The sequence below is a fragment of the Stomoxys calcitrans genome, chromosome 3 (assembly GCF_963082655.1).
Source record: "Stomoxys calcitrans chromosome 3, idStoCalc2.1, whole genome shotgun sequence".
NCBI classification, from domain to species: domain Eukaryota; kingdom Metazoa; phylum Arthropoda; class Insecta; order Diptera; family Muscidae; genus Stomoxys; species Stomoxys calcitrans.
This window is the reverse complement of record NC_081554.1, coordinates 94615147-94625043: the sequence shown is the minus strand read 5'-3', so window position 1 is coordinate 94625043 and position 9897 is coordinate 94615147. Positions and strand designations below refer to the sequence as shown.

General features: G+C 38.4%; 2 long non-coding RNA genes across 3 annotated transcripts; one reads left to right on the top strand and one right to left on the bottom strand.

Moving 5' to 3' along the window:
- Positions 1-369: 369 nt before the first annotated feature.
- On the bottom strand, positions 370-1689 carry LOC131995818 (uncharacterized). Its single transcript, XR_009397639.1, has 2 exons — positions 745-1689; positions 370-674 (listed from the first exon to the last, which is right to left on the bottom strand). It is a non-coding gene; the product is annotated as an uncharacterized LOC131995818 (long non-coding RNA).
- A 2782-nt stretch (positions 1690-4471) lies between these two features.
- Positions 4472-6510, top strand: LOC131996334 (uncharacterized). Of its 2 annotated transcripts, XR_009397782.1 has the most exons (4): positions 4472-4945; positions 5122-5245; positions 5341-5490; positions 5555-6509. It is a non-coding gene; the product is annotated as an uncharacterized LOC131996334 (long non-coding RNA). The 2 variants fall into 2 exon arrangements; XR_009397781.1 differs by lacking the exon at positions 4472-4945 and having other exon boundaries at positions 5037-5245; positions 5555-6510.
- The last annotated feature ends 3387 nt before the right edge of the window (positions 6511-9897 follow it).

Here is a 9897-nt window from a genome sequence, read left to right as displayed (position 1 = left end):
ATGACAATCTGTCCGATAAGTCGTTGGTCCGTTTATTTAAATGGGGAGGCATCAGAGTTGATTCCGAATGGGCATTCACAATAGTTAATACCGGCCCTGTCTTTGAGAAGAGGGCCGCAAAGGAAATTTGTTTATTTCGGAGAAAGAATGAAAATGCGGCATAAAGAAAGTTAGAGGAAAATGGTCGATCTTGGAAAATTGGCATTTGGCGGGAGGAAAATGGGCCTATATAAGCTGGCCAGGGCGAGAGAGAGAAGATTAACCAAGGAGACGTAATAGTACGAACTTAGTTCTGTGAATTTAAGAAAAAAGTCGGTGTATTTAATTGAAATATATCTGTGTTGTCAGTGTCAGTAAAGGCAAATAGAATATTGAACATCATTAACAACTTTATTTTGATCGTGTTTTGCTGTAAATACATTTAAATAAATTGATTCCTGTAGTGGCGATAAGCACTGGCCAACCTACGCATAAGGGGGCCAGTGCGAAATTTTTATTGGTGGAAAAGTTCTCCAGTGAGCCCCAATTTTCCGAGCTTACTGTGCCTGATTGCTGGCGGCTGCGAAATTTCTCAGCTTGAGAGGGTTGTGCTGTGTAAGCTTCGAGCTGAAGAGGCCTGACCCAGGTGCTGCAGCCGTGTGATTTTGTCTGCGATCATCCATATATAAACAGCCCTGAAACAAGAAATAAAAGGCAATCTGTAATCAATGTGTTAACGGAATCAAGGTAAAAGCTGTGTCTTACCAATTTATGTCTGTGTCCTATATCTGTGAAGTCCCCATAAGCGAGATTTTAATATTGTCTGGCAGCCGTCCAAAAACCTAAAAGAGAGGTAACAAAAAAAATAAAAAAATTCGATTAGTTTTCATCATAAAACAAACAAATAATTGATATCTAGTGTTAAATATGTATGGGAAATAGCGTAACGATAAAAAAAAAGAAGTGTGAAGAGAATAATACTTGGATTTGCGTATAATAAGGCTTAAGGTAGCCAGGAGGATTACCAAATTCCCGGTCTTTTGGTTGTAATTTGATTCTGCAGCAAACTAAGGGCAGAAAAGGTCTTTTAAGAGAGCTCTTTTAGGAGATAGGTCAAGTTGTTAATTCGCGCCAATTGGGCAGCGTCTTAGGCCAAGGGATAAAGGTTATCGTTTTTGTCTCGCCTTATAATGAGTGAGCCGAAAAGTTTCTAATTAACCAGTATTGTTCTTTATTTTTTTTGTGTTGTGTATTTAGTTATTGTAAGTGAAAGTTAAATAAAAAAAAAAAAAGGAATATTAAATTTAAAATCTTTAATTTTCAAACCCATAAAAATCTTAATAAATTTTGATATGTCTTAGTTTATAGTAGAAAAAGTTATGTGTTGGTAAATTTATAAATTCGGGGGGGCGGAGTAATGTGGTAAGTGTGTGATTTCGTAGGTGTGGTGTACGGGGTCCAACATAATCTAATGTGCCGGACTTTTTGGACCATGGTTGGGTGGGCTAGCGTGAGATCCTTCCACCAAGATCTCTGTGTTGATGTTTTCCCTTGTGTGTAATTATGAGTCAGTAAAGTTTGTGAATAAAACAGTGCCCCCTCATTTTCGATGTTTGTGTGCAGGGTTTGATTTGGCGGGTTGAGGCCCCTAGCCCTGATTGTCTCTCCACAGCTAACCGGCAGCCATTTCGAACGCCGACTAAGCGCACACATAACATGTTTCTTTTATTGTAACTATGTAATGTTTTGCTTCATCATATCAAACGCTAGCCATAAACGTAGTATTATCGAAAGTAACTAACTTTGTTTATTGTAAATCCTTTAGCAACTTCGCCTACTGTAAATGTACCTTCCTTTTGTTGTAAAACCAAAAACGCTTTAATGGCAAAAGTGTTTCGATAACCACAAATGATTATTCGTTTACCGCAGCAATTATTAATCTCTTGTTCCCTTCCTACTAGAGTGAGAGAGAGAGGTGAACTATCGAAGCGCCGTCCTCCAGTCCACAACACCACACAGCATTATAGGTCTGACAACTGCAGTATTCACCTAATGCATGACATGCGGTCTAAATCACCCAACTTTTGCTAATGGCTCTCTTGCTCTTTCCAAAATGTTGGATTTGAAGTTCAATTTCCTCTTCAACAAACCGCTTTCTGTAAATGGAACTTTCTCTCCACCCAAGGAGACAGGTTCCACTGTAGGCAACTTGTATCTCCTGCTAAAAAAACTACTTCTGCCTTGCACAGATTTTAACCAAGACCACTTTCGGTAGCCCACTTAACTGTTGCACGTAGTTCTTCCTGAAGTATATCTCTAAGGGTGCTGGGAAACTTTCCCCTAACCACAATTGCTACGTCATCAGCATACGCGACCACTTTAACACCTTTTTCTTCCAGAGGCAATATTGTATTATTAATGGCTATATTCCAAAGTAGAGGAGACAATACACCTCTTTGAGGTGTCCCTCTGACCCATCTTTTTAGATCCACAGATCCCAAGCCTGCCGTAATGCATATTTTAGAAAGTAAGTTATTAATAAACTTTCTTACGGCTTACGGGCTGTTTCAGTTGATTTGCCTTTGCTATATGCATGCTGCTGCCGCGACAAGCAATATCCAGGGATCTTTGCCCTAAGATATGTTTCTATCAAAATCTCAAGAGTCTTCAGCATAAAGGATGACAGACTAATGGGACGAAAATCTTTCGCATTCGTGTGATAAGGTTTTCCTGCTTTCGGAATGAAAATGGCCTTCGTGTCCCTCCAACCCACAGATATGACATGCTGATTCAAGTAGAGTATATCTCCCTAAACCAAGGAACCAGTCTATCAGACACAGCTTGTAATTCAACCGGTGATACATCATCAGGGCCTGGTAACTTAAAGGAGCCGAAACTTCTTACTGTCCAAAGATTTTACGGAAGTTTACTTGGCGAAAAATTCTTTTATATGAAACGAATTATTTTTTGCGTGCACGTTTGTTCATTGAAAACGGAGTAAAAACACGGCTTTTTTAACTCAAGATTTCTTATCCGGAGATCGGCATAAAGATACATAGGTCACCTTTAAACTGTACGTATTATTTGTATAGGCTGTAGTGATATTAACAGATAGTCGGACGGACATGGCTAGTTCGTCTATGAATATTACGACATTCAAGTACTCATACTTTGTAGGGTTGAAAATGTATTACAGTTGAACCTCGATTATCCGGGCAAACCTGTTAACCGACATGCTGTGCTTTTGGTTTTTACCTTTACTAACCGTGGTTCACCTCTATTATCCATGCTTCAAAAATGCTGTCTCTATTAACCGTGCTTTCCTCTATTATTCGTACACCAATCACATTTTTTGATGTAAAATTCTGGGATTCCCTTTTGTTGAGTTAAAGTTGAGTATCAAACTACATTCAGTCTGTAATTGAAAATTAACCGGTCAAGGTATTTGTTCGAAAAAAGGCCCCAACTACATAAGTAGAGAACGTAACATTCTTTCAATACAGAAAATGTTAGAACTGTATAAAGATTACAGTAAATACACATCTCCTTTAATTTGTATCAGAAAAATATGATGTAGGCAAACAAACTTTACGGGTTTTAATACAAATGAAGAAAGTAGTATTTAAATATGCTTCTAGAAATTCTAACACCGGACGAACATATATATATAAGCTATATCTAAATCTGAACCAATTGTTTCCAATTTCAATAGGCTTCGTCTCTAGGCCGAAAAACATGCCTGTACCAAATTTTAAAACGATCGGATGAAAACTGCGGCCTGTAGTTTGTACAGACGGACATATCTAAATCGAATCAGAAAGTGATTCTGAGTCGATCGGTATACTTATCTCTCTTCCTTTTGGGTGTTACAAACAAATGCACTAAGTTATAATATCCTGTGCCACAGCAGTGGTGTAGGGTATAATCATAGAAACTCTGTGTGGTACTACCAGAAATCAATAAAAATACATAAATAATGAAATTTGAGAAATAACCTCTGTTGAACGTGTTTTCGATTTTTCGTGCTCATCTCGGTCTCGAGGAAACCGGATAATCGAAGTTCATAATCGGAGGTGGTTATGAAAACATATGCCGCATATTTGGCTTGTAAAAAATTTGTTAACTTTGAATCGGGTTTGGTAGGATTTTTCTTTAATTTTGGTAGGAAATTATTTTCTTAAGTGGCAACACTGGTTGTGAATGCTTCAAAAATATGTGACCTAATCTAGACTTCAAGAGGTATACCGCATTGCTGGCGTTGGATAAAACAGAAGTCTCAGTCATTGTGTTCGCCATGGCAGGTCACTTTCCGATCTGAAAACATGCCGACTTCTGTAGAAACTGTGAGGGCATCAAGGAAGAAGAAACATCTGTTGTGAGTGTGTCTCGCAGTGGCAAGTAGAATAATTTCCATTTTAGATTGTCATTTTTTTAAGGAATTGGATCATATGCAAATTGTTGCACATTTTAAACCGATCTGGTGTGTCGTGGACCCCGGAGGGTCCGAACTATCTCAGCGGAGAAAGGGGACATAGTGTGCTGGCGAGCGCTGGCTGTTGGCGTTAGAGCTCCGGCTGTGGCTCAGTCTGGGGCGCGGTTCTTGCCAACACACCATGTCCAGAGACAGGTGACAAAAAAAAAAAATTCAAATTTCAAACCAGCTCTGGATGGAAATGACAAACACAGGGTCCCACTTATGTTAAGGCAGGCATGTCTTTCGCCTTCTTACTCGCACCTTCCGCTATGGATTCGCTCTTCAGGGGGCACTGAGACATCCTACAGTGCCCTGGACGGCCCACCCCAACCATGGTATCCGTTGTCCAACAGTTTTGGATACCCCAGAATCGGTCTCCCTTATCCCCCCTTACAGCTTGGTGCACTACCTCCTTCTTACCTTAGATAACTACTCCTCCATTGCGAAATGAAAACTAGGCAAAGGCGAATTTCATTTCAAACGTTATAAACGGTATGTATTTATTAAGCCGAATCAAAAATTCATGGCCAGACAAAGTTCAATCAAACGAAAAAAAAAGCAAAGAAAACAAAACAATGAATTGTATAGTGGCAATTAAAAAACTTCGTTTATATAAACTCCTCTCCTTCAAAGAGAAAAATAGTAATAAAATTCTCCTTCCTCCACAGGTGTATTGGGTCTTCTCATGGTGTCTGGCCTTCCTTCAGGGTCGTCTCTCCTAACTGGAGTCAGTGCTGGAGCGGCTGAGCAGTGCCCACGCTTTCCTCTTGTCTGTCCGTCCGTCTGGTTGTGGTAAGTATGTGTATTCCGGCTGTATTGTATTTCCCGTAAATAAAAGCTTTGGCTTTTTTTTTATGTCTTATATGTTTATTTTTTTTTTTTTAAAGGCCTAAGTTCGCAAAGCGAACACCAACAGCAGTAAGGGCTCCTTTCCGCCCAAAAAGTCTAGAATCTTTACCCCCTGGCCCTAGGTTGAGCTCGACCTAACAGCTGAGGACAGCGCCTATTTATTCTAGCGCTGTGTTACTAATAGAAAGGTAAGTGTCTGGTGTTTGCCTGCCTAGCCGCTTTATTAACAATTAACCTTCTTTTTATTCGTAGGAAATATGTGTGTCAAGGTCCTGTCCGTCCGTCTGAGTTCACGTATACGTCCCGCAATAGTGTTCGTGAGGAAAAGGGTACCTGCAGCACTGTCGGCTGACCAGTGCTTTTGATATAGAGCTTCCCACGATGGACAGAGGAGGTGGAGGTGTAGCTTTATGTTTCCGCGTTTGGCTTTTTGTTATTTTGTGATCAACTTTAGTGGTGTCTATTGTCTTTGATTTTCAAGTTTAGGATTTTTAACTATTGACTTAGATTTAGTTTTTAGTTTTTTTTTTTTCTTTTTAGGTCTTTTATTATTACATTGGTATTTTCCTTTTTTTTCAGGTTCTTTGGCTTTGTTTCGAAACTTTTCCCTTTTCAGGTTCCTTTTTATTTAATTTGATAACATTTCTTTCTTTTCCAGAGTTTTCATAGATTTTCTTTTTCAGCTTTTAATAACTTTCAATTCGATTTATTTTAATCACCTTTTTTTCATAATCTTCTTTTTCAGCTCTTTAGTTTTTAATTTGTATTTATTTTCATTTATTTTGTTACAGCTTTTAAAACTTCTCAATAATTTATAGTTAATTTTTTTCCTCTTTCAGCAAATGTGCTGAAAGTTCAATAAATCACTTTAAAACTTTGAATTTGGTCTTTTTCTTTGTTGTTGGGTAAAAGCCAGTTCCGCCTCCTTTTCTCTGCCGAATCCAAAACCAAAAAGACTTTCTTTCTTTTTGAAAACACCACTTTCAACACTCTTCTGTACACCACCTCTTACTCCTTGCACGGCTCCATCCAAAAAGAACTAGTCATCTTCCCTTTACTGTCCATCATGGTTCCCCCAAGCCATCATGTCCACCGAGGAACCATCATAAAATTTTGTTTTCCAAAATCGCAAAAACAAATAACATATGGTTTCCTCGATTTTCATTGTAGTAGTTACATTTGTATGTGGAGGTAACATATGCTGGTAACGCAGGGTTGCATTCACCAGCTGCCATAAAAAACACAGACGGTTCAAACCCAGATGTCGCTCTTCTCTAATCAGACATAGGGTGACACGCTACAAACCCAATCATCCTTTAGACGTCACCGTCATAGGATGGGAGGGAAAAACAACCTTTTGTCATGTATATAATAACATAACGTGTGAACGTAGCATTAGTCAAACCTATCTCAGTGGGTGTAGCCCCCTTAAGAAAAAAGTAATTCTTCTCCAATAAATGTACCTTGACCTATAAGTATACCTTGAGTCGAGTAGTACCAACCCGGTACTCGATTAACCAGTTATACCTTCATTAAATATACCTTGATTAAACTAACTGGATATTTATGAAGCGGACGGACGGAATAAAATACGCAAAAAAAAATATTTAAATAACAGGTAAGTAAAGTGTAAAAAATTATTGGAAATGAAAAAAAAATGAAAGTGCTGTGTGTAATTAAAATTTACAGTGCGTGTAACAAAATCTCTATAAGTTGCGGTCTATTTCGGTGTGTGTGCGTGTGTGTGTGTGTATAAAAAAAAAATGAATGGACAAATTACAATGATAATTAATGTAAAAACCATTTGCCAACAAAACTTAAAAAAAAAAAAAAAAAATTGCAATGCAAATAATAAAAAATTAACATAAAATTAAGTGTTGGCCCTGCAGAAAATTAAAAATTCCAACGAAAAGTGAACCTTAATATTAAAATTGTTTCATGGTGCTATATGTGTGTGAATGAAACTACAGACACCGGTTAGCAAATAATGCCGGTCAAAGAATTAATAAAAAAAGGTGGGAAAAACTGAAATTCCGACACAAAAAAGTGAAAATTGGCAGAAAATAAAAATAAATGAAATTAAATAGTCATGTAAAGTGCAATTACGTGCGGTTCTGCAAACCGTAACCTACCAAAAACTCAAACCAACGTGGTTTCAAAAAAAAACGGTTCATTTTGATGTGCAAGTGTTTGTGATTCTAAATGCGTATGATATCGTATGACTTTACGGTACCCCTACCATAATGTGTAAACCACTCAAATCATGAATGGAGGTGGGGGGTGCTAAAAACAAACTGAGTGCCAATACAAGTTACTCTGCACAAAAAAGTGAAGTAGGAGAAGCTAACATAGGTAATTGCGGAAAATGTGTGCGTGTCATGTGACGAATGTAATGCAAACAGAACAAGTGTTGAAGCTCTCTTCTCCTTGTGGTTCAAAAAAAAAAAGATCGAAAGAACCCAAAATGAAAATGTGAAAACGAAACAACTGAAATATTGTGAATGATTTATAAGTTCAATGAACGCAAAGTGAAAGTGTTGTGAGAAAGTTAATGTCAAATCAAAATAAGGACTCAACATTGAAGAGAAAAACTAAAATTTATAAAAAAAAAAAAAATTGCGCTAATACCAAAAAAAATTAAAAGAAATGAAAAAGGAAAATTAAAAGTTCATGAAATAAAAACAATAAAAATAACTATACCAAAGGAAATCGTCGAAACCAACGCTACAATGTTTAAATGAAGTCAATGTGAAATGACTTAGAAAAATTTTAAATAACAAAAAAAAAAAATCTAAAACAAATTATGAAATTTCCAAAGTTAAAAGAAAAAAAAAAAATTTCTATGCAAAAAAAAAATTTCCCAAAATTAAAAATTTCAAAAATAAAACAAAAAATTTTTGAATAAAATTGAAAATTTCAAACCAAAAGAAAATCTTAAAATAATAACAACTTAAGCAAAAAAAAAAACAATGCAATTTGACTAATCAACCTCCTTTTGGTTCTCTTTCCAGGTGCCACAGCGACACCAAACTCACATCGACCGCCTAGCTTGAGAGCACGGACCATACCAGACGTGGACCAGCGACATAATGTGCCCAGGGCAGATGAACTGGTAAGTGTCAAATAAATAATACGCCACGGCGTATTCTTTATTACTCCTCTCAGCCCCCTACTTGCACTCACCACGGCATCCCTCGCTCCATGTCCAAGATGCCATAGCGATAGAAAGACGGGTCGGCCCGACATACACCGAGGTCGTCAAGAGGCTCTACCGTGGTTGAGTGATCTCCTGGGGCCGGCATCGAAAGATGACAATCTCTCGTCCGGACAAAACGCCTTCCGCCGCAACTCGCGCTCCATGTCCAAGATGCCATAGTGATAGAAAGACGGGTCACCCACTGCGAGGTTGACAGCGAGCTCTCCGGCGGTCGAGGCACCCCAGATAGGCAGAGAGAAATGGCACTACCTCGTTCTAACCCCTGTGTACATTACACTACTGGAACACTCCTGGCGGCCCCGCACTCGCGACTGCGTAAGACCACGAGTTTCGTCGCTCTCAGTCCCCGACGGATAATTCAGGTAAGTATAAGGTAAGTATAAAGTTCCAATTCTCTAGGTCCATTTACTCATCGTACCCACACACACGTCCTTCACCGCCTGTTGACCATGGGATGTAACTTGCAAGGAATTTTATGGAAGCAATTCAAATGACCATCTATAGACGGTTCCGCCTAAACTGCCGCCCAAGGCGAACAAAAAAAATCTAGGTTTAATCCAGAAACTGCGTGCCTGCCAAAACTAAAGCTAAGTATCCTTAAATCTAAAATTAAAAGATAATTCAAATTCTAATTCATTTTTCGTTTATCCTATAGCTTCCTACACTAATGGCTTAAACCTATTGACCTTGGACCCATGTGATGGAATCCAACTTATAACTAAAACGGTAAGTCACTGATTTCAATTTTTATTAACTTTTTATCGGAGCGCCGCGGCCTACATTTGTAAGGTACTATGCTATGTTAAACTTCTCTTTAAAGGGGTGTCGCACTGCGGCACGCCGTTCAGACTCGACTATACAAAAAAGCCTCTTATCATCGAGTTTTAAACTTGAAACGGACTACACTCACTGATATGTGAGAAGTCTGCCCCCGTTCCTTAGTGGAATGTCCATGGGTAAAATTTGCAATTTGCTTTCTCGGACACATTTGTAGCTAGAAGATATTTATTGCTTTAGGTCTTTAGCATGGTAGACGCCCAATGATTTCCCTTTTAGGTCTTCAATTTCATATAAGCATTTTCCGACTGCCTTAACAATCCGACACTTAATGTACTTCTTGTTGAGCTTCGCGTTTATATTCTTTCCGAAATCGCTCAATTGATGGTTACGTCGATAGACCTCTTGACCTGGGAAAAACCTGACTCTTCGGGCACGAATGTTGTATTTGCTAGCCCTATCGCGGTAACTCTTCTGTAACCTTTTTCTGACCTCTTCCCTCACTAATTCCAAATGGTTCGACTTTGGTAAAGCATTAAACTCTGGGTCTTTCAAAGAGTCTAATTGTCTAGCCAGCCTATAAACGCTGCCGTGAGTAATC